Source organism: Athene cunicularia, assembly GCF_003259725.1.
Source record: "Athene cunicularia isolate RWA chromosome 21 unlocalized genomic scaffold, athCun1 chr21_part1, whole genome shotgun sequence".
NCBI lineage: Eukaryota > Metazoa > Chordata > Aves > Strigiformes > Strigidae > Athene > Athene cunicularia.
Window position 1 is genome coordinate 6217275 of NW_020799127.1, and position 25124 is coordinate 6242398.

At 42.6% G+C, this 25124-nt stretch overlaps 1 protein-coding gene across 2 annotated transcripts in view; it reads right to left on the reverse strand.

Moving 5' to 3' along the window:
- Positions 1 to 24900, reverse strand: part of DVL1 (dishevelled segment polarity protein 1) — a 64580-nt gene extending 39680 nt beyond the window's left edge. The window contains exons 1-3 of one of the 2 annotated variants that reach the window (XM_026862587.1): positions 24831 to 24900; positions 9025 to 9146; positions 3940 to 4052 (exon numbers count right to left, since the gene is read on the reverse strand). The gene's annotated coding sequence lies outside the window, so the exon portion shown is untranslated. Of the gene's footprint in view, positions 1 to 3939; positions 4053 to 9024; positions 9147 to 24830 lie in introns of those variants that run through there. The other variant, XM_026862586.1, reaches the window with a different exon arrangement.
- Between the last annotated feature and the right edge of the window lie 224 nt (positions 24901 to 25124).

Here is a 25124-nt window from a genome sequence, read left to right on the forward strand (position 1 = left end):
AATTATAAATACACTTCAAGTTTTCCAGACCCTTTTTCCCCTTATGGTATCTGAAATGTCGCACACCTTCAAATGCACACTGATGAACAAAGGAGTTTCATTATGTTCCTCAGCCCATCACAATCTCTTTGTGGGTTTAATTTTGAAACCAGAGAAGATAGAAGCATAGGAGCACCCATGGCTGTTCATTGCCTCTGTACTTAAAATAGCAGCATAACTCAAGGGAAATGGGTGGAAGAGCTTGCAAGTGCCCTAGCCTGTGTTGTTACCAGACTGAATCCCTGGTCTAGTAAATCACAGCCTCTGCGCTGCAAAATCCTTTTGCATTTCCAATGGAAAGAGGTGTGAGAACTCTGTCAGATTACCAGGTGTGTCCCACATCTTCTAGCTGCAGTATGCCATCAATATTTATAATGGCCTCTGTTTGTATGTCTATAAATGACCATTAGCAATTCAGCAGAAATAGTTTTTCATATGATGAGTAATCCTGCAACAGTGAAGTAAAACATCAGGCTAGCATTTGTGATCAATCTGCCCACGATACCACACTTTTAATTATCAGCATCGGAGAATTGGGTTAGTTTACCATCACCTAGATCTTCAAATCAAAACTGAACGTCTCCGTCAGAAGCCTGCTGCAGTCCAGGCACCGGCTGTCAGACTGAACTAGCTGACAAAGTTTTCCAGTCTGTTGTACAATTAGGAAACAATCTGTGCAAAGTAAAATGGAGATCAGGACAGAAATGACAAAGAAACTGTTTTAACTCTTTAAGGAGTTCTAAAAGTTGGGTTTTTTTCCTAATATCAACAGTAGCTAAAGAGAACAAGCCCCTTTTTCCCATGCCTGTTTTCCCCTGCCAGCTTTTGGCTCAGATGTTTCCACTATCAGCTTTTCAGGGCAAAGCATCTGTCTGTTCTGAGCTCTCCATATAATACTTTGCCCTGCAAGCGTTTTGAATAGCTGTCACTGCAAAACAAAGAGGAAACAAGCTGGCAATAAACATTTTTTAATTCATACAAATGCACAAACACAGAAAAATGCTTAACCCTTCGGCTTCCTGCCAATTCAGTCTTAGCCCCTTCTCACACCATTACTCCCAATAATTGGTCTGTGCAAGAACTTTTTTCATTTGAGCCTTAAACTGGTCTTTTTAGAATTAAAACCTGCAGTTTAAGAAGACAGGGATGATTATGCTTTAAGGACTCCACTGCTATGTAGAATGACTTTTTAGTTCATGGGTCTAACCCTTAATGAGAAGGAGTAAAAGGTTGCCTACAACTAATGGTGCCTATGAAGCTCATTACGGAGTGTTATTTCAATCTTTCTAAAAGACAAAACCTAAATCCATTTGGGAGATTAAGATGAAATTCTCATCTATTCACGATGGAGCTGTGCAGTGGGGGGCTGGAGGGCACTGAAGTGAAAACTAGTGGCCAACTTAAAACGAAGCTTCCGTCGTGCTCTGAAAACAGGAATGGTCCCCAAATGTCAGGCTGACAGGAGAGAGATTTTTCTGCACAGCTCACAGTTAGAATTCTGTTTTTCTACTCACATTTACTTTGGGACATTTTCGTTTTACCTGCATTCCCAACAGATCTTTGTTTTGCTTCCCTGCTGCTCCCTACCCTGGGGTTTTTCCAAGTCAGAATAAGAACCTCATTCTGTTGGACCTCTCAGTTCCACGGTGATCAGGGATCAGTGGAGTAAGCTTGCTTGACCTGTACAGGCTTTAGCTCAACGTGTCGACATCTCTGCAGTTCCCAAATGGCTCAATAGCACTATTTCTCACTTCACCTTGTTTGAAATGAAGGCTGTAATGCATTGTTCGTTTTTTCTTGTGGAAGGGGGGTACTTCTCTCCCTTGGCAGAGTATCCAGGGATATCCTCGTTGTCAGTGTGATTGTTCTCTGTCATTCACTTTATACCAAACAGGAGCTCAAGCAGTTACAAACACCACACGGTGCACGTTACTGTGCCGCTTGGTGAGCTGGCAGTACTACTGTACATATATCTTAGCTACTCTGCATAATAATACCTACGGAACAAACCTATGAGTAATGCAGTGCTCCAGTGAAAATCCCTCACCCTGCCACTCTGCGAACTACTAGAGCTGTAATTTTGGTATTATTTAAACAAGTCTCTACAGCGCAAGATCAAACGCTTTAACTGCGTTTCCTTCTTTCTGCAGGGAAAGGAGGATTTATTTTCATAATGACAGGTGAGCAGAGAGCTTCTGCCCCTGAAATAGCTGTGAACCAGATGTCACAACCTTGCTGCCCTTCCTCCACCTTCGTCCCCCTTTTCCTATGACCACTCCCCCATTTTACCTCCAACTGTGCTACAGACACAGAGGACGTAAAGACTCAGGAGAATGACTCTACTAATGCGTGACCGTTGTTACTAGGAGGAGACTCCTTCTCCAAGATAAGGGTATTTCACTTCTTTTCATCTTTTTAAGTGGCAGTTCATGATATAGCGCTGGACTCTGCATTTTGGAGACATTGCTTTCAACTGATAACAACATACTGGTGGTTTGGGGTTTTTAAATAAAATATTAAGATGACCACAGAGACACTATGGACATTAAACAATACATTTCATGAGACCAAAATGATTCAACAGTTGTCCTTGGTTTATGCACGTTAACAAAACTCACCTCTTCCTCGTACGTTGTTTTGAGAACAGATAACATTTGCCCTACTGAGTGATATGTTCTTGGCTTGACCACAGCCTAGACTGACAGAAGGAGGAAATTTTATCCCATTTCTATCTAAAGGGAAAAGTAGCAACTAGTTTCAGGCCATCAGAAGGCAGAAACTCCTGTGCTCAAGCAGTACAATATGAGCAGTCGAGACTATGGCCCTAGAGAACAACTGCCTCTTTTGCCACAAAAGTCCATGGCAAAACATGCACTGGCACTAGTTTAATGTTAAAAACAAATCACCGTTTAACACGTTATTAGAAGATTCTGCCTCTTTCTGTGATTTCTCAAAGGAATCTGCAGCAGGAATCATGCAAGGACAGCTCTCTGCTCCAACCACGGAGTAATTTTCAGTCACTTTGAGTCAGTCACAAGTTGGAAGGGTTAAATGAACAGAAAGACACCTGCTTCTAACCCACACTATATACATGACAGTTTTCTAACTGGAGGCAAATACTTTAGTGGGTGGAGCTGTGAATAAAGCCTGTGATGGCATCTCTTGGGCCCAAGGATTCCATATTCTGGATCATTTTAAACTCAATGGGTGGCACCTATTAATTCTTAATTAAGCCTGGAAATTCTTGTCTGGCAACAAATGAAAAAAAAAACCAAGCTTACTTTGATGTACAGACTAGAGGCAAGAGATGAAGTTCTGTAGTTTATAAGTGTACTTTGAGTATATTTATGAATAAAAAAAGATCTTCAGAGCCAATGTGCTATAGCTATACCAGCATAAAATACAACTGCTGATCCAAGCCTAGAGAAATCAACAAAATATTTCAGAGGATTTTGGCTCGGACCTTGCAATGCTAAAATACTGTCGACACTGCAAACTCCCAACACATCACACAAATAATGTGTTCCACCTTTAAATGAGCAAACTTGAATAATGGAGGCAGCCCAGCCATGACAATATGGAGCCCAGCACTGCGTGTCATTATACCTCTCCAAGCTAATCATCTTCTAATACCACAGAAAGTTCTGTATATCATCAAAAATAATCTCTCTGCCACTTTACTGTAGGTTGTCCAGATCTCTCAGAAAACACTGAGCTTCAAAGAGTTTCAAAGCAATTATCAAATTATTCCATTAAAATAATAAGTCCCTGAAAGCACGCAAGCAGGCAGACACGCTTCTCTACTGCTGTATTCATGTAAAAGTCATTGTTGCTCTGAAAGATGATAAGAAAAAAATGTTCTTTCTAAATGAAAAAGGGGAAAAATTAAATAGGACTCACCATCCTCATGCCCCTCTCTATTTCTCCGCCGATGTCTGTCTCGCCGGTGGCTAATAACTGACTCTGTTCCTGTTTCATTGTCCAGGCCATCCCGGCTGCTGGCAGCATTTGGGCTGTTAGAGAACAAACAGGAAGAAACAGTGGAGTCATCTCTTTTTTTTTTTTTTCTTTTTGATAAAAACAGTTGCAGTCGTGAGCATGTTGGTTTAGAAGCCAAAAAACTATTACGCAGATGAGCTGCAGTCTTGCTGCAGCACTGCAAGCTCCCCCAGGCTGCTCTGCTCACCCCAAAACTACCCGAAGGGTGAAAAGACACTTCAGTATCAGTGCCCTGTTACACAGGTAGTACCAGCATGACACTGAAAAAGCTGCCACAAGACGGTTGCATGAATTTCCACAGGGAAAGAAGCCTACTAATATGCTAAGGAAAGGGATCACTTAGCACGTGCTGAGATGACAACTAAGTACAAGACAGCTGTAGGTGCTAACACACTTGCAAAGGAAATGGGAGTTCAGCACAGTCCCAGCGTGACAGCTTTAACATCACACATTCACACCGTGCCTGCCTAACACAAGACCACAGAACACTGGGGTTTTTTTTGCAAGAACAAAACTTTGTTTGACCCTAACACTCCTCTCCACCTCCAAGACAGCCCCAAGTTCCCATGCATCTCGCAAACTCTCCCATGCTCATTCTGAAGATCACAGATCCAAGAAATATATACAAGTATGTACGAGCTCCTCTCGTAATGCCGACAGACAACGTGCTCTATCAGGGGCTTATTCTCAAGCCTGTGAATTAAAAGTTGCCTTTTCTACAACACCCAATAAATAAATATTTTTTTTTAAACTAAACCCAGTGTTTCAGCTCACTTCCTTAAGTGCTTGTTCACCCTGAGCAGGAGTGTTTTCCTGACAATACCCAAGCTAGATACGCAGCATGCTGACGGTCAGAGGGCAGAAGCTACAGCTCATTGTGACCACTTTCAATACCGAGCACTGACCTTGCAGGCTGAAGTCTTGCGAGTCACAGCGAAGCTCAAAATAATTATGTGCGTGTCTGTGAAACGTACAAATAGACCCCAGGTCCTTTCCTCATGTTCTCAACTGTGTTTGAAAGCTACACAGATGTGCCAGCACAATATTAATCTAGGAAGTCCCAGTGAAGGACCATTATGAGCAAGTGAGCTTTGGGCAAAAAGCAGAAAGATCTTGATGATGATCTCAGTGGCCAGATTTCTTCCACTCTGCTTTTGTGAGGGTTCTATGGGGAGTAACTTTCTCACTATTACAATTAGCCAGAACAAAAGGTTCCAAATAGGCAACAGAGACTTGCCCCCATGGTTAAGGGCCACTGTCTGGGATGAATCTAAACAACCAGCCCTGACAGTTCCATACTCTTGAACGTGCACGTGCAGGTACCAAGGAAGGGCCATTTCTCAGCTCATGTAAACCAGATTGGTTTTCACTTCTAATTCCAATAGAGAAAGCAAGGACTAACCAAGAGCAGTGGCTGTAGGACAGAACACTGAATATGAATACGTAAGCCTGGTTATTTGCAACCATCTGTTTCAAGATCTCTGCTGAGGAAAAAAAAAATTAGTCATGTTAAAGCAGAGTTGGCTGGAGCAAAGGGGAAGATGAAGATGCTTTTTTTTTCTCCTGCTGACCAGAACTAGCTTAGCTATTTAGTTTTCCCCTTGGGCTCAATCTGTTCTATGTCTCTCCACTATAAATTCTTATATTTTATAAGGTACCTTGAAGTGCTCATATGGAAGGAAAGAAGAAAAGCCTCTTGGGAGTGCTGGCAAAGGCCACAGATCATTTTAATGGCCTAAATCGTGGAAACTGAGCTAAAGCTCCTGAAAATGTTAATAGTGCATGATCTGACGTGAGCTAATGCTCTGCTGAGAAAGATTTCCCACAGAACATCTCTGATCACACTCTTCCTCTCTGTCCCATAAATAGCACCCACTTAGAAAGGAGTCCCAACTCACATCTGCCCTTTGCACCTGCTATTTCTGCCTGACATGTCCTACAGAGTGCAGAATGGCCATCGCTGTACACACAGCACAGCATCAGTCCTTACTGTACCTCTCCTGCAATTCCATGAGGCTGGAGCCAGGAACATTTTACACAGGGAATTAAACCAACAACGATCTAACCAGCCGGCCCCATGGGCTTCTGTGGAAGCTGGACCCAGGACTGGTGTATGTGGAAGCACATCTGCATAGCGTCCCATTTCAGGGGACTGCTGAAGAGCCTTCTGCACACCCACACACTTTCTTTGCACTAATGAAATGTACTGACATGCCCACCACACGGGTTAGGAAATCGAGGTTCTTACTCAAGAAAACATTTGACTTTTTAAGCCCTAATGAAGCTAATCACAATGGAAGTATATATTTAAGTGCTGTCACCAGTACGTCTGCATTTCTTGTTTCTGTCCAGCACAACCGAAAAGAGAAAGAGGGTGACAGTTCTAAGGTCACCCTGGGAGGCTCTCCAACACCTCAGCAGCACCATCTAGTGACTACTGCTCATCCTTTCCACTTCTAAATCGCTTCCCAGGCTAGAAAAGTGGTTTAAGACCCTAACAAAGACTGCAAAAGGGAACTCACAGCTGGCTTGTTTCCTCTCTCATTGCTGAGCCAGTTAAATTCAATTTTCAGCGCACGTACCCAAGAGCTGTGTTAGAAAGGCAGCTCAGAGGTCACTACTCTTAACTCATGCACCTCCAGCAGTAAACAAGGAGCAGCCTCACCCATTCAGATGAACGTGGATTTGGCAACCAATAAACAGAAGCAGTGGAGCATTAAATACAGGATGAACTTCAGAACTCTCATCAAGGAGGGAAAAGTACATTTTCTTTGGATTTAATCGATGATGAAGCAAAATATCACTGCTGTCAGGCAGCCAGCTGCGGTTACCACTTCACCTCTGATAAGGATCTCGTTCCCTTGGATGGTATTGCCTGATGACCTGTCTGCTTCATCTGTTTCTTGTCTTCTTCGTTGCCCAGCAACATTTCTGTTTGTACAATTACACAACACCTAGGCTCAGTTGGGGCTTCTTATAAATAAGCCCCCAATCAACAGTGAAGAAGGAAGACAGGAGATGACAGACCTCTGGTAGTTTGAATAGCATTTTAAAAAAATCTCAGGGATTTAGGAACCAAGAACATTAAATCACACTTACAGAAGGGGAGGTAATACATGAGTGTACAGCAATCCTGAAGTGACAGTTGGGAAAGTTACAGGGTTGCACCACTCAAATGGAAATACTATTCAAGGAGACAGCATGCAGAAATGGCACCGAACACACTATTGTGGAATCACCATGCCAAAATCCCAAGAAACATCATTTTCAAAAATTGCTGGAGAATTTTAAGTGGTCAGAAGAGAACTACAGTCATGAGTGAAGCTCTGGAAGCCACACTTTACAATGAAAAACTTGAGCAGCTCAACTTACTTAGTTTATCCAAGTGAAACAATTTCAAAATACAGTGGATTCTTTATCACTTGGAATCTTTAAACCCGGAGTGGGTATGTTTTAAACTGAAATTCTAATAGTGAAACTGAGTTAAGGGCTTCATGCAGAATAACTGAGTGAGATACTCTGCCCTGTGTTACAGAAATAAATTTAAGTCATCATTAGGCTCTCTCCTGGATCAAAAAAACAAAACACAACAGCAAAACCCCACTACAAAACGTTAAAGACATCCAATTGTGAAGAACCAAAGAAGGCATTAAAGGAGAACAAGTTTTAGTCCAGAAGACATCCCCACAAGCCAGATTCTCAACTGCAGTTTAAAACAAAAAAGAAAAAAAGGGGTGAGGGAGGGAGAAGGTGGTTTATCTAGGAGGAGAACACAAGCCTGGAAGCATGACCTCTCGTGTTGCTGCTCCTGACTCAGCCTGACCTAAGTTAGGTGACCCCTTGAGGATCCCCACATTTTCTCTGTGATATGAAGACAGCATCACTTGCAGCACTGTGCTGACTGGTGGCAGGAAGATACAAGATTTTTAGATCTCTGTGGAAGACAGCAGGTGCATCAGCAGAGCACAGCTTAAATTTCATCGGTCCGAGTACACACAGTTATGAGCAGCGAGTGGTTCCACAAACACGGACTCGTGCCTAACTTACACTGCAATTATTTCTGAAAATAAAGTTTGATCTTGCAGCGATTACATGTCGGTATAGTTCCAGAAGACAAAGAACTAGTTATATTTGCAGGTCATGTGACTGCACTCACACAGGCCTCTCCCAGCCAACATAAAGCAATTCATAAACACACGAGGGCAGTAAAGCCCTTGCATCACACACAGGCAGGCAGGGTTAGTATTTCCCAACATTTCTTATCCCCTCTAGAAGGCATTTATATCTGTAAAAGACTCATACACAACACTAAGGGCTCTGCCAGGCAATAGATGCCCCAGAACACAATGGAAACCCATGATACCAGGCAAATCAAGACCATGTTTTCTTCTCCAAACACAGACTAAAACCACAGCTAGAACCAGGTTCTGCTTTAAATCCTCCTTGTGGAAATTCAGCGGGCCTCCCCGAAAATGAAGGAATTCTAAGGATATACACGGGTTCTGCAGACGTAGCAGGAAATAACAAGGCTATCATGACATCAGATGACTCCCCATCTGGCTATGCACAGTTCAAGCTGCTAGCCTCTCTATGCACGTGGAGGAGGCATTTTCCCTTATGGAAATTTTTGCTCTTGATATCAGTGTTCTGCTGGCTCTGAATTATACATAACACTGTAATAGAAAGTTGTCATCCGTACACTATGAAGAGGCTATTTTGGGCTCACTTGCTACTTAACTCTTCCACAGTGGGTTTTAAAATTATATATATATATATATAGGTTATATATTTCATTCTAATAATGACAGGTGTTTTTCCTTCCCATTCCCCTTTTAATTCCTCTGTTCTAATAAGTATATTCTTCTTCTAACAATAACAGTAAATAGCTGGTTGGCAGCAGCAGGGGGGAAACATGGGGAAAAAACAGACAGGAATTGCATTTTTTGGTTTAAAATTAAAGAAAAAAAGAAGACAACTCGCTCTTACTGGAATGACGGAGGCCGGGAGTCTCCAATGCCGCCTGTTCTCTCAATGGGTGGCGGAAGGTCTGTGTGGCTCTCGGTGCACTGGGAGCCTGTGTCAGAGTGGGAGCTTTCAGCCAGGACCAGCTGTCAACAGAAAGAAGAGAATTACAGACACTTGTACAGGTTTCTCCACTCCGACATCAGGTGTTCAGCCACTGCTTTGCTAAATATTCTGTGAGATCTAAGGGAAATTAGAGCGAAGGAAGTGCTCAGTGTCCACTTGCATGGATTCCTGCCAAACTTCCATAAAATCAGGTTGCATTCAATCTCAACATGAAAACATCATCAGCTGGAATATACACAAAATTCTGGCAAGTGCCACGGAGTTTTTCTCAGCTTAGAACGAACAAGCACACCGGGCAAGGAGTGCACTTTTTTTTTGGTGACTTGTCATTACAGCATTCTCGGAGTTGCCTAAGCATGCAAGTTGTCAGCATTCCTTGCAAAATGCACACACACGCTGTAAGACTACACTCTCAGTCTGGTTTTGCCGTGACAAAAATAAAAAAGCAAAAGCTGAAATTTGACAGATTGACAGCCCAAATGTGGTATCATTTATTATACAAGGACTTTCAAAACCCCTGAAAATTCACAGTCTGGTCTGGACCAATCACCAAATCTCAGCGTTGCCACCATCCCTATTAAGAGTCTGAATTAAAATCAACATCCACCGAATCTCAACAGCCATATACTTTAGGAGGAGGACCAGATTCCTGATATTCACCATACTTGTGTCTCTTGTGTCCATTTTGCCTCTTAATGTTCCCTTAAGGCAGAGATGCGGATAGGAAATGTCATTTTCCAACCATGCCATGAACACCAGGATATGCAGTGTGCACTCTTCTCTAATTCATAATGACCTGAAAAATTTTATAAAACTACACTGTTTCAACTATCACCTTCAAAACTTCTCCAAAATTAGTCTGGAGAAGAGGAGGCTGAGGGGAGACCTCCTGGCCCTCGGCAACTCCCTGCCAGGAGGGGACAGAGAAGGGGGATGAGTCTCTGGAGCCAAGGCCCCAGCGCCAGGCCCCGAGGGAATGGCCTCAAGCTGCCCAGGGCAGGGTCAGGCTGGCTCTGAGGAAGGATTTCTGTGCAGAAGGGGCTGTTGGGCGTTGGAATGGGCTGCCCAGGGCAGGGGGGAGTCCCCGGGATCCCTGGAGGGGTTGAAGAGTCGGGGTGAGCCAGCGCTGAGGGGTCTGGGGGAGCTGGGAACGGTCAGGGTGAGGGTCATGGTTGGGCTGGAGGAGCTGCAAGGGCTTTGCCAACCCAGATAAGTCTGGGATTCTGTGACACCGACATTTACATTCCTGGAAGCTGAAGGTGCCTGGCCACACATCAACCAGGGTAGAAGGAAAGGCTGCAGAGCACCCAACACAGCACTCACACGGAAACAGGTAACTGAAGATACGCTGCAACAATCAATCTTCTCATTAAAAACCAAGCATTATACACAGCCTGGTGTGTTTGGGAATGATTAAATATTCCAGTCCCGTGTAAATTCTTCATATAACAACTAACGCCAGCGTGTATTATTTCTATTTCCTATCAACATCCGCAATCGTTAATAGGAATTCTCCTGGATAATGGATCACAGGCGTGGTCACAGCACACAGGAGCCTTACGATACTCAATCCTACTTCCAATAAATTCAGGACAGAAAGTCTATCTCCATTCAGTATCCCTAGAGTGACATCTTTAACCAGCAGGCAAGGGGAAGAAGAATGAGTCTCTCTTCCTGTCCCCAGACTCCTGGTTTGTAGCTCATGCTTGACGGAGGATCTTCCATTTAACTAAGATCCAATTCTATCCACTTATCTACCAGGCTAGTATCTTCTTTTCTGCATTTTTTTTTTTAAAGTAATAAAAAAAGAGATGCTTTGTGCTAAAGGATCCTTTTGTACATCTAGGTAAAACTGGTTCTCCGCTGTTTTTTTTTGGTTTTTTTAAATCCTACTAGTGCTGGAAAAAGCTCCTGGCTGAAGTGCACACCCAGAAACCAGACAGGTCATGTCCCTTCTCTAACAATGACTCAAGAAATCTTTTATAAGAAAAATCAGCATTTGTGCCTCAGTTTCCTAACCCAGAAAGGCAGGATACTAGCGATTTTGCACAACTGAGATTAAAATAATTTATGTGCCTAAATGCCACTGAAATCCTAGGGTAGAACCACCATACAGTGGGTAAAGCACCACTGTAGAAAAACAAGCAACGGGCACCGATCCAAAATTCCTCTTAGTTTATCTCTGCAAACAGAACAGTTGTGGTGATTCCCAGCTAGCACTTGCAGTTCTAATTCAACTTCACCTGCTAGATTATGTGGTTGTTTTTTACTAAAAAGCATAACGGTGCAGAAAGAGATTCCAGTCCCCTCCTATACAAAGCAGGAAGGCAGATGACCAACATGAGAGGTTTTGCCCCAAACAAAACCAGAATGCCACCAACTGAAAGACTTGGTTAGTATTTTAATGTCTGCACAAAAATTAAGTCTCCCATTAAACTGGGCATCCCACCCAGACCAAGCCGACCGAGGACTGCCTGTGCTTCAGACAGAAAAGATCAAGAAAAAGGCAGGGGGGCAGCACTGCAGCACTGCTGGTACCACCGTACTGAGAACAAATCGAGGCAAAATGAAGCAACTTGCTCAACCTCACCCAGGAGGCCTACAGCAGTCTTGAAAGCTAATTCAGACTTCGAACATCCTCATCTAGTTCCATACTTTCCTTACTATATTTTTAACGTTTTTGTAAGAAGGGGGGGGGGATCAGGAAAGAAGCTAAAAACGATCCATATATTTCATCAGTCCACTGACCACACACAACATTTTCTGGCCACTACCAACAGAAGTTAGACTTGAACTAGTGACCTAGAGGTGAAAAGGTTTATATCCTATTACCGATCCCCTGAGCCATCTGATCACTTTGCCGAGTCTCTTTAAACAATGTGATTATAAAGTCTTTAATTAAATAAATGCTCAAATAACGATATAGATTATTTCACTAAGAGACAACAAGATCTCAGCTTCCCTCCATTTTTAGCTGTGGAAGAACTAGCCCTATGTAAGAGCTTCCAACTATAATTGGTTAATTTATCAAGGACTAATTCTACTATAATCAGCAGATGGATGCTAGGTGTTAAAGAAGGGGATGGAGAAGGAAAGGCAGCAGGATAGGAGGGGACTGGCACTCAGGATGCAGTGTGTTACTCCTAGGAGCATACACCATAAATAGGGGAAGGCAAAGACACACAGACTGTCAAAAAGGAACTGCCTGAAGACAAAACAGTTCTCCAGCACCACACGGAGTCAGCTGCATTATTCAAAGTCTTATCACCAAAGCAAGAGCAACAGAGGAAACACTGAAGGGAAAAATAACACGAGTTTTCCTAATAACTTGATAATTAAGGTTTCTTTCTTTCAGGTGGGGAAGTTAATAGGGGATGTTTAGAAAACATGTTGGCATTACAGAGATGGAAACATGTCTCTGAGCCTGGCTCATCCCTTGAGGAACCTCTGTGCCTTCTTCACTAACAAAGTCAAACCAAGGGATAAAAAGGAGGAAAAAAAAAAATAAAAGCCAAACCCAAAACTAGGTGTAGGCAAGATCTATACATCCCCTCACCCTTCACATTCTAAATTGTATCAAACTACGCAAATAAGCATCTTGTCTGAATTATTTGAAAGCAGGAAAACATGCTCCTTCTTTAAGCCTTTCTGCTGATGGCAACACCTGTCTCAAAGATGATCTTGATGCGAAAAGAGACGTGAGCCAACAAGACAAATCCTTTCCATATTTCAGGATATTTGCTCTTTAGCATTTCCCTGCTCCTGGAGGAGGAAGCCTTGGCAATGCAGAACCCATTAGGAAGGCAAACCCACTGTACTGATGGAGGCTGCAGATCGTCTGGGGAGAGCTGCTGAGCAGAAGCAAAATCCACTGCAGCAAAGCAACTCTGTGAGTATTGCCCCTGGGCTGTGATTTCCTGAAGGATAAAGCACTGGGTACCGGCTTCTTACTGACCTTCAGTGGGATTAGAGTCACAAACAGCCTCAGACTATGCCATTACCATTATAAAGGGAAGAGGGCTGCAGAAATTACCCATACTAATCTTTCAGCTGCATTCAGGACTTTAAACTTGAATCAGTTCCCTACCAGATAGAGTGAACTCGACATATATTCGAACTCAAGAGAAGATAACTAGCAGTATCTCCACTTTCCAAGTGGCTTCTTAATCCTAGATAAAGATCTTTCAGATTTCAAACAGTAAATCGTAAACACAACAGCCGTGATAACACAGTGGCCGGTGCAGAACTTCTCCAGTTTACCTTCCCAAATTAAGATCCACGCTGCACTGCCTGTACTGTTAGTTGTAGCCTGACCTGGGCTTTTCCACACAAAATACACTCCCTGTCATTTAGACACCATCCTTCAGGGTGAAATTTTGCCGCTGAGGAATAATAAACAAACAAACAAACAATAAAATAATACCAAGAGTGTAACAGTTTAAATAGATTGCCTAATATGATCTTACTCTCATGATAACCAGGACCTGGGAGCTTCTGCAAGAGGATCTGACTTCAGGGATTTAAACAAGACAGCTTGAAGCAATTCCGTTGTTAAAACAAGACACAGGCTGTCCACATCTATGTCTGGTTACAAGTGCAGCACTCACCCTTCCTCAAAGCTTTCAGTCGTGACATACAGATCTCTGTGTTCAAGAGCACTAGAATATAAATGGATCGCTGTAGAGCAAATTAACAAAAAACACCACAAAAGAGCATTCAAAAAAAAAAAAAAATTTGTTGTGCTAGAAAAGAAAATCTGCAGTAGAAGATGGCACATGCAGCAAGATTATTACGGCTGCACTGTCTGGCTGATTTTTCCCAAATGTCAAAAGGATCAGAAAGGCAGTGTAACACCTCACACAATGGAATACCGGCCTCGGCTGGAGCTTCACAGTGAGTTAGCAGCCCCACCTTTTTCCAGGAACCTCGCAAAATGCTTTCAATTTGATGAGGGTTTGACGGCGACTGCAGAAGAGGCAGAATTCTGTGGGGGTGTACACTTGTTGACTGAATTCACATGTCACTGCCCTGGCTACACGTGTGGGCACAGAGAATTGCTGTTCCCTGCTTTGCCGTGTTAGCTGGGAGCTCCTCATTCCTTCCAACAGCGAGTAACACTCTGTAAGTCATTAACTATCCTATCAGCCTTAAGATAAATTGTGTCCTTTCCTTTGACGCCCTATAGTAGGAATAAAACACTCCAAGATTATATCCCTTTGAATGGGGATGATAATGCAGTATGGGACTGGTGCATTATAGACTCCTCACTGTGTTTCTGCAAGAAAAGTAGGGTTAACCCCAGCTTCCTGGCCACAAGCCAGCCCTGATAATTACATTTCACCCACCCAGCTTCCCCTGCAGTTTTGACTGGCAGTAGCATTTTAATCCATTTCTTTACTTGCACTGTGTTGGTAGCGTGTGTTGTTCAAGAGCATGCCTGTGGGCTGTGAAACAGCTGTTGGGTTCCACCCCAAAGGACTGTGAAACGTGGATGTCTTCTGTGTGCTGCACATGGAGGAAGTTAATAAAGAAGTGTGGAATTAATTGCAACTTGATTCAGTTCATTCCATCGCGCCAAATGCTGTTTGTTTTTTCAACCGAGGTCCTACCATCACGCTCGCTGTTAAATCTTTCCCAGAAGTGGAGAAAGCATATCAACCCTGGTATGTTAGAAAAGCCTCTTATGTTCTTCGGATACCCCCAGTGATTCCCACACAGCCACGTCCTGTTCACGACAGCACAAACACCACTGTGCTGTGCAAATTCACTGCTCGACGCTGCGGCAACAAAACACGCAGCCTGCTCACGCTGACAAAAAAGTGCGTGTTTCCTTCTGTGCTAGAGGAGGTTACCCAGCATCACCTGACATCTGCCCAGAAACAGTCCTCTTGGAACTCACTGGAAGAAATAAGCGTTCGGCTCACCGTTCGTGTCGACGTTGTTCACTTCAGCAACCAGGCTTCCAGTCTGAAGCCCGAGCGCAGGCACAAAAGCAGACCGCACCAGTCCGTTCTGCACGTTGTAAGCAAATTCAAGTGGTGGAAGAGCAATTAATAGGGTGATGGCTGGGCTCTCAAACACAAGCAAAACTTAAGCTCCCCAGTCAGAGCTGAACAGCGACACCAGGCCAGTGAATGTTTTACAGTGCCAGGAGAGCCTCCTTTTCTTCCCATTATTGCTACTGAGTCAGCAAGTCCTTGGATCAATTGCTTCACCTCTCTGTAGCTCAGTTTGCCTTTTTCTCCTCTACACCACATTTGCATATGCTTTTCACTTAATTATGGCAAGCACTGCCTTTTGTAACACTCAGCACTCTGCAGACATCTTAAACTCACAGAGGCGTTAGGCCAGCGCAAGGAGGCAGCCTGTTCAACGTTCATGGCTGAAGACACCAAACAAGAACCAATTTAGAAGTGGAAAGAGCAGATATTGGTAAACTCTGCTCTGGTATTCTCATTTGGATAAATATTTATGAGTCTATCCTCATGAAAACTACAATATTTAAATTCTCGCTGTTACTGAGAGCGGCAGCTCTCGGTATTTCTCTCAGCTCAGGGAGAGGTGAGTGACTGCTAACAGTAACTGAAGAAATACCCCAAAAAAGCCATTCGTATTTTAGACAGCAGCTTCGGAACAGCCATGTTCATCTACAAGTTGAAAGTAATTATTACCTATAAAGTCACAGACATCTCAAATCCCAAGTCAGAGCTTCAGAGACATGGCCGTTATCCACACGAAGGCTGCTCCCAAAGGACCAACTGCACAAAAGGACTTACTGATGAGGCCCTTTATTCCACCAGGAATTCTGTCAAAGGCAACAGTGCTAGAAGGCCGGCAAAAGCCTATCAGGAACATGATGTTTATTTTAGTAATGAGAAATTGTCTATGCTGGGTAGATTAGGTTTCCCTCCTTTTTTTCTTCTGAAAACTACAGTACATTTGTTTGGCGTCGGCTCCAACCATGGACCATAGATACTCAGAGAATACAGGATCAAGCTTATATAGCCTGGAAATCAGAAGCTGTAACAGGCTAAAAGGAACAGTTTTAAGAAATCTGTGGCTGCCAGGTAAAGGGCGACCTTTTTCAGTGTTCAGAGACAGAAAGATGCAGCCTGGGTTTCAAAATAAAATTGTCAATTCTATCAGTGATTTTATCATCTGCCACCTTCTATCATCTACAGAAGTTATTGTATCTTCATGAAATACAACATCTCAGATTACTCCCAGATTCTCTTAAGCATCTCAGGTGTCTGTTTACGGTGCAGCACAGCAGGCTGGCTGTGAAACAAATTCAGTTTCACTGACTGACACTTTGCAGCAAATTCTCTTTAAACACTGGATTACCTGCCTCTTAAAGAACGTGTGGAGTAAGGACAGGAGGAAAAAAAAAATTAAAAAGCCTATTTCCATGTCTCACCCTTACAGACTTTTTCAGCAGGTTAGTGACTTTTTCTGAGAGCTTACACATTCCTCACTCCAGCTAAAAACAGGTACCTGTGTACATCACAGCAATGCAGAGACCTGGGTTGAGTGTCCCCACACTTCTGCAAATGATAGCAAGTACTGCCACGGAATTTTTGTGCATATCAGACCAGAACCACTCAACATTACTTTAGCAAAGAGAAGACCATAAGATCACAGAGCTCTGAAACTTCCTCATTCAGCACATCCTTTCACTTTTTCTTCAAGTCCCCCATCTCTCATGTTAACTTGTTTGCTTCTTCCCCATCTTTCTCATAGAGACCCTAGCACTCCAGCACCAGCAGGAAAAAAAGGGGGAAGAAACAGATCCTGAAATCAGTTTATTTTATACAAAAGAAATCAACAAGAATCTGCTTGTGTGGATTTTCATTCATTGCCTCAGTCCTGCGCCGAAAGGCAACAATGCACTTTGCTGAAGATCATTTAACAATCCTGAAGCTCCTGCATTGCCTTGTATGGTAGAAGACTAAACAGTTCTACCCAACAATTTGAATTGCAACTGCAAATGCAGTTTCTAAAAAGCTTATGTACAAACAGGACAAGTATTATCTGTTGGCACCCAGATAATAGAGAAGAAAGGGAAAAAAAAAAAAAAGAGAGAGAGAAAGACTCACACAAGGCTATGACATCACTGCCAGCCAATAGGAAATAGTGCACATTCCCCGCAGCCAGTCAGGGAATTGTTCCCAGATGTTGCAAACCCTTCCTAAAAAACACAGATAACAGCCAACCGACTCTGTGCAAACTGCTGGCAGAGGCCACTCGCTGGCTCCAATCTGGCAGCAACCACAAGCCAATTCTTTCCATATTCCCAACTTCCACTGGGAGGCTGTCCCTGGACCGTGCAAAGAGAATAAAAAAACATTATAAGCTTTTGCAAAAAGCCTCAAGGTAACACGTTCTCTTCCCTACAAGCTATTTTTCCAAATTGCCCAGTAAGGAGCTGGACCTGAAAAAAACAAAAATACATTAATCGCTCAGGTAAGCAGTCCCAGAGAACTCAAAACAAATTATCTGGAGAAAAATTGTACCCTATGTTTTTTGTGTGTGTTAGCAGAACAGGTACACATGTCTTCTGCTTCTTGCAGAAGATGTGTTTGTGTAAATGCATTTACAGTAATAACTACTAGATTAAGAACTCTGCCATACAATGTCTCTGTTGGTGAGAAACCTAAAGGTCAACCACTGAAAAGGAATCTAGTAAGTCGTAGCCCTCTGTCCCAAATTAATTAGTCCTTGAAGACACACAAAAAACGTCCCCAAACCACCCTGAATTCGAAAGGACAAGATCTAAGATGCGGAAGAGAAAAACAAGCAGGACACAGAAGGGATGGGGAGGAGGTTTAAATAGCTAATTAGCAGCAGTGATTCTAATTCAAGTATGATATTAATCTAGCTGTACACTGAGTTTCCAGGGCAGCAAAAGTAAGTAAAAACTGGAGACTTGCAGGTCCTCCCTTGAACATTTTCCCCAACGGCAACCAGTCCTGCCTATGACACCAAGATCAAAGTTCCGACCTATGACAAATAGGAGGATTCAAATGTTATTAAAAAAGATGAAAATCTCAAATTTCTAAATGTCAGTCATCTTTGTAAACTTCAAAGTAGCCACTGTATCAGTCAAGAGGGGAGTTGTGGGGGAAGAGACAGCTAAGCTAGATCGTGTGCCCTTCATGTTCCAATTTTAAATCTGTCGTCTCGGTAGGAAAGACACGCATAGACACTGCAGCAATTTACAGCGAGGACCACAACGATCACAGATGGGTTTGTGAAAGAATCCCAAGCTGTCTGCTACCAGCTGATACACATCTTACAGCACAGGAGACAAAGCAAGCTCAGGCCCACCACATGAAAAACAAGGTAAGGAAAACAGCCCTGCCCAAACTACTTTTTTTCCAAAAGGTAAAAAAACCAACTTTGCTAGACCTGAAAGATATGTAAGCAATTATCTGTTAAATTCCAGTGAATAGGATATTAAAGGGTTCGAAACTGTGAACAATTAACTTACAGTAAGATTTACATAAAACTCCCCCAGTAATTAGCAGCAAATAGAGGCAGATAAGCACCGCAATTTTATGGCTGTTAGTGTGGAAAAAGTAATTTGCAATTCGTAATGCGGGTCAGACACAGATGTTTCAGCTGATTGTGCAGCAGAGTGAACAGAAGCCCTTGTCAACATCATCTGCAGAAGGTGCACTATAGGATCTTGGAGAAAAGAGCTCTAAACTGAATCCAAACTAGTGGGATATACGTTTGGAAACAAGCTGATGGGTGGGAAGGGAGGGAAGAGTCCAAGTGTTTTGAAGCAATGGATCTCCCCATACTACCTGCCTGTGCTCACTGTCTCCACTCCAGCTGGAATAAATGGGTTTATAATGCATTATGTCATTTGCTGCTGAGCAGCGGAGCCCGTGAAGAGCCTACACTGGTAGAGCACTCACAAAAGGCTCTACGGTACTAATTCTCTGAAACAATTAAGGCCACGCATCGAAATTTTGATTTTAGATCTTTGCAACAGCACCATTCTCACTATTAGAGACTTGGCTGCTGACTCAGACCTGATCAGACACAACTGATTCTTGTCTGTTAAGTTCCTGGGTTGGCATTAAGAAGAAAAGTTATTTCCCTTTTTATCACTGAACTAATGTTATTTCACCTAAGGAAGAAAAGCAACTCATCATTCTCCTACAGAAAAGACATAAGAAATGAAGGAGGGATTTGTGTTCTGACTTGGGAAAACCAAATTTGTCTTTATATTGTCTATTAAAGGTAGATGAGAAACTGCCCTAGTCTTACTGTTAAATAGGTTGATGCAAGTATCAGAAAAGCTACAGAAAAAGCCATGAATCCATTCACAGAAGAGCTGACATTGCAATGGACCTCTGGAGATTGTCTGACCTTGCTCAAAGTAAGGTCAGCTAGAGCGAGTTGCTAAGGACCTTGTTCAGTCGGGTTTTAGGTATCTCCAAGCCTGCACATCTCTGGAGGAGCTGTGGTTTACCACCCTCAGAGGAAAAAATGGGTTATTTGTTTGAATGGAATTTCCTTTACTTCAATTTGTACCTATTGTCTCTTGTCCTGTCACTAGTGCTGTTGAGAAGAGACTGGCTCCAACTTCTTTACTCCCCTCATCAGGTATTGATACACATTGATAAGACCCCTCTAGTCTTCTTGAGGTTAAACAGTCCCAGCTCTGCCGGCTTCTCCTTGTATGTCAGATGCTCTTCCCCTTAACCATCATCAAGGCCCTTTGCCAGACTTGCTCCAGGATGTCGAGGTGTCCCTTGTTCTGGGGAGCCCAGAACTGGACGCTGCACTTCAGCCGTGTCCTCGCTGGTGCTGACAAGAGGAGAAGGTTCACCTCTGTCAAACTGCTGGCAATGCCCTTCCCGACAGCCATGGATGCTGCACACCTTTCCTGCAAAGGCCCATCGCTGGCTCACAGTCAGCAGGAAAACATTAAGTAATCAGACTGCGGAAGACTTTCTACATGAAGGGGAAGAAAAAAACCCACATAAAAAAACTTCTGTGTCTCAGTTCCCACCTATAATGTGGAAAAAGAAAATAACAAAGAAAATACAAGATTGAGGTGTCTGGACCAGCAGCCGTGTCTCCCACCACACACGTGTATGTACAGTGCATGGCACAAGGGGAAAGACAGGAGCAGAGACACTGGTCTTGGTTGCAGCTTACAAGCAAAACTGTACTGTAAAAAAATGGGAATGGGTGGGAAGATTTGAAACCAGGTATAAATACCTTGCAGCAAGGATTCTGCATCCTTCTACATTTGGAAAGCGGTCAGCAACCTATGCTGGAACAGGAATCACAATAAATTGAATCCGTTCTTAAAATGCATTTCAGAAATTGTAACGCTTCTCTGAAATTAAAATGTAACAGTCACAGAATTAAAATATAACTCTAATGTGTGTACATGTATGTATTCTTGTTCTGATCTTCCTGTTCTTCATACTCCTGTTTTTCAGCTGGAAAACAGAAAAGGCATATATTTTCATATTATTTAAGGAGCTGGGAAAAAAATTCAGATCTCAACTTGAGATCAAATGCCCTCGGGTTTTTGAGAGGGAAGAAGGAAGAGGTTAAAGAATTGAGATGTAAAGAGGAATGAAATAATCCACATCCTTATTCATGTGGAATATTTTGGGGTTGGGGGGTTGTTTTTGCCTAAACTCCAAGAAGGTTGGCCCTTGGTGGAACAACCTGAGTCATATTTTGCTGCATGGAAGAGCCTGGATAGTGTACACACGTTCAGAATGAATCACTGGTGTATTGAATCACCAATGCAAAAGATACATTCTTTAACTAGACCACACAGATAAAAACAAACACAGCCAGGCTCCCGAATGCATTGGGAAGAAGAGAACCCCATTCAGGGATGCAGAAGGCAATCGGAATATCCGCCTGTTGTCTGAGTTAATATTTATCAGTTCAGCAGCAGCATGGGAGAAAGGGGAAGAAACAGGGAGGGAATGACACCGGGGATCAAATCAAGTGCAAATGTTACATACTGAAAAGGAGGAAATAGGTTCTCAGGATTAATTTGCTCTCCTGATAAGGGCTACTATTCGCTTTCACCCCTTTGCTTTCAAAACAGACACTGCTCTCATGTTACGGCAACAAAAATGAAATTTTCACAGCCTTTCTTTTTGATCTGAACCTTTCGGGATGCTCTCTTCAGCTTGTTAATTACACACAAAATCCCTTTTTATACAATCTATTCCCATACTGTCAGAACACCACGCTATAACCCACAGTAATCCTTGAACTGAAGACAAAAGGAGCATCACCAACACTCACAGCTCAAGCATATCCTGAGAGTAGCATATTCAGCAGCACTGAGCCCTTCAGCCATCTCCAGCCCTTCAAAGAAAAAAGGGCCTCGTACCACACCGGTGGCCATCGGCACGTATGTTCAGCCATGACCTGGAGAAGACAACACCATCCTACGTTCAGCTCCCACGCAAGAATGGGTGTAGGCCAACAGCCTCATTAAGAATAAAAAAATCTTGTGCTGTCCCCCACAGCACTCTAGGTGGACCATCAGCTCCTCAAAGACCACGGCTGTTTGTTTGTTTAAACATTAATTTTATTCTCTAATGCCAGGGATTTTATTCTAGAGAATGAAGACTTCTTTTGACAACCAATTTACTCCTCCACGGAGCACAGCACCCGGGGATCTTTGTGAAGATAAGCAGGCAGATCCCTGTTGTGTTCATTTCTCTCCCTTGAGCGCTGCCCAGCAGCGCAGGTTTATATCAGCACAACTTTGCTTTGAAACACTCATTGATTTTCAAACCAAGACGTTTAGCTGCCTAACACCCTCTGCCGGGTGGAAATGCATGGCTAAGTTCCACAAACAGCTTTGAAAGTCACACTGGTTTTTAGTCAGCTATGGCTGACGACTCAAAAGGTTGGGGCACAAAGGCCAAAAAAAAAAAAAAAAAAAAAGCAGCTTTTCCTTCTGAATGCATTTCCAGTGACAAAACCGCTAACTTTTAAGAGAGTATAGACTGAAGGAGAATCTTAAGGCCTCACTTTAATATAAAATCGAATAAGCACTTAATATTCTGTACACATTTTGGGGTGTAGGAGGACTAAGGTTAAGCTCATGCATTAGAAGCTGTGTGCTTTGCTTCCTAACACTAAGAACCTGTTGGGACTAAACAGTTGTCAGAGTCTGAGTGTCTTAAAATTAAAAGCAATCAATAGAGCAGAAAGAAGCGGTAATATTGTGTGATACAGCTGAGCATAATTCATCTGCCAGCCCTTGCCCTCACATGAGCAACATTTTTAGCTGCTTAGAATCCAGCAGGGGCTGTATTTCATAAACCACAAGGCAACAATACTTAAGAACAATCTCACAGTCAAACTGATGTTTAAAATGTACACTACACTTTCCTTACACAATAACAGAATGCACACATGCAGATACTGGATTTCATTTCGAGAGCATCTAAGGAACCCGAAGGTGCACAAGTCCATGGGACCTGATACGATGCATCTGCAGGACCTCAGGGAACTGGTGGATGAAGGGACTAAGCCTCTATCCATCATATTTGAGAACTTGTGGCAGTCTGGTGAAGTTCCCACTGACTGGAAAAGGGGAAACAACTCCCATGTTTAAAAAAGGGAAAAAAGGAAGACCCAGGGAACTACAGTCTCACCTCTGTGCCCAGCAAGATCATGGAGCAGATAGTGGATCCATGGCAGAGGGTTGGAACTAGATGATCTTTAAGGTCTCTTCCAGAACAAACCTTTTATGATTCTTTAATGGCAGTGGAAGCACACATAACCCTGTCTACAAGAAGCCAGGCTTAGAAACTTTAAGCTACCCAGCACGATTATATGCAAGGCCCAGACAGATTTCCTTATTCTAAATTCAGTGACTGGGATTGAAATATTTCAGGGATAATGGTTGTAGACGTGTGAACAAAACCTCCAACTCCTAAGATCAGCATAGAACTGGAGAAATAGATGGAGACATGGCAATTCATTCCAGCTGAGAATCCCAAGTAGCCCCAGTTGTCCTGTGCAGTTGGAAAAAAATAGTAAACCCGTTTAATTACTACTAGTTTCTTGCTTACCTTCATCCTACCAGAAACAGGAAGATTTCAGACACGTATCCAAACACAGATTCAGTGCTGAAAGGCTGTGCAGTGTTTCTAGTTACTTCAGCAGAGAGTTCTCACACCACAGCACTATGATTTCTAACCCTACTTACATTACTTGTTGAAGCCAAGCCCTTAACAAAAAAACCCCACATTTCTGACTGGAGTCAAACTTGAGCTTTGGGGAAACTACTGTGTTTCTGATATCCAAGACGGTAAGGTCAGCTTGAAAGAGGATATTAAAATCATAGACAGACTACGTCCCAAATGCTTTTTTGGTGTTAAAATCTAAAATGCTAGTGCCTTCTTTTTGGCCTAAAGGCGCACAAGCACTTTAATCAACCTTGACAATGGCAAACCTCTTACCCCCAGGTGGAGAAATGGCCAAACATCAAATTTACCTGTGTGTTTAGCTGTGCCCCAAACATAATCTGAAGGTGGGAATTACTGTATTTCACACGGTAACCTTGGGGAGCAACTGAATTTATTACATCTCCATGAAGTAGATCGTAACATGGCTGAAGAACTAGGGGCGTGGAGAAGAGACCAACTCGTAAAGGAACAGCAGAGGTTGTACGCTGGTCAGCCCTTTGTTAAATGGCAAGCAACCCGAAGGGCTGTGTAACGCTTCAGATATAGTAATTAAGAACTACCGTTAGGTGATAAACATCACGGCATACCGGAGAAATTAACACATTAAAAACAGACATGGGAAAGAACAAGGGAGATGTGATCTGCTGAGCAGCACAGTAACTGGGATGAACAAGCTGGATCAGTGACTTCCTCTATAACTGGACAAATTACTTACAGGCCAAATTCCTCTGCCCTGCTTATTTTTCCAAGGCTATAAATTTCTGTGCCTTTTTACTGAATGCATGCATAATGTTTAGCTCAGAGATTTATACCTCATTTAAACCTTCTAGGCACTACCACAATGCTGATACACTGAAATTAAAATAACATCACCAAAGTCCCCTAGAATATCACGTTTAGCTGGTTTTGACTAAGTTGTTTGGGCTATTTAGTGACAGTATTAAAACTCAGTGATTTGGCAGAACTCTATTAATTGTGTAACACAGAACAAAGTGTGCTTCCACTCTCCTACTGCCAGCAAGCTGGCTGTTATATTTAACCTTATATTGTGGGACATATTTTTAATTTTTTTTTTTTTTTTAACAAGAATTAGAGCTTGGCTCTTATTGGTTTCAACAAAAGTTAAGCAAGTAAATGCTTTTAGAAGTCTAGCCTTATTTTGGGAGGTTTTACAGCAGTATTTCAGAGCCCTCCATCAGATTCAGTAATAATTAGGAGGGGAGGGAGAGAGCAGTAGGAAAGAAGACACAACAAAACATGTTACTACGTTAAAGATTTCATGTTTAAAACATCTTTTCAGCCCTGCACACCTTTGTGGATGTCACTCAGGTTTTTAAAATAGATTACTTCATAACAGGATGTTACAGATATAATGAAAAACTAAACCTTTGCTTCTATGTTATTTGAGTTCACGACAAAAACCAGGATCCACGTATGAACTACCCTGCTACTGTGCCCACGGGATGGAACACCACATGCATACAGACACACGAGCCAACATACCCAGGACACCACTCTTCCATTGAAGCAAGGGAGCTTTGCATTGTCGTCTGAGATCTCCTCCTTTACCACCCTGGAAAAAAGAAAAAACAAACAACAAACAATAGGAAGAAAATCAAGAGTTTGAAATTACATCAGATCAGAAGGGACAGTGGTTTTCTTAAATGGTCCGGGAAAAATATAGATTTTTTTTTTTTACTAAAATGTTGGTATCAGCAAGTCTTCTATATTTAAAAAAAATATGTGACTATTAGAACAAAGGAATCAAGTAAAAATAAAGGGTAGAATAGCACCTCT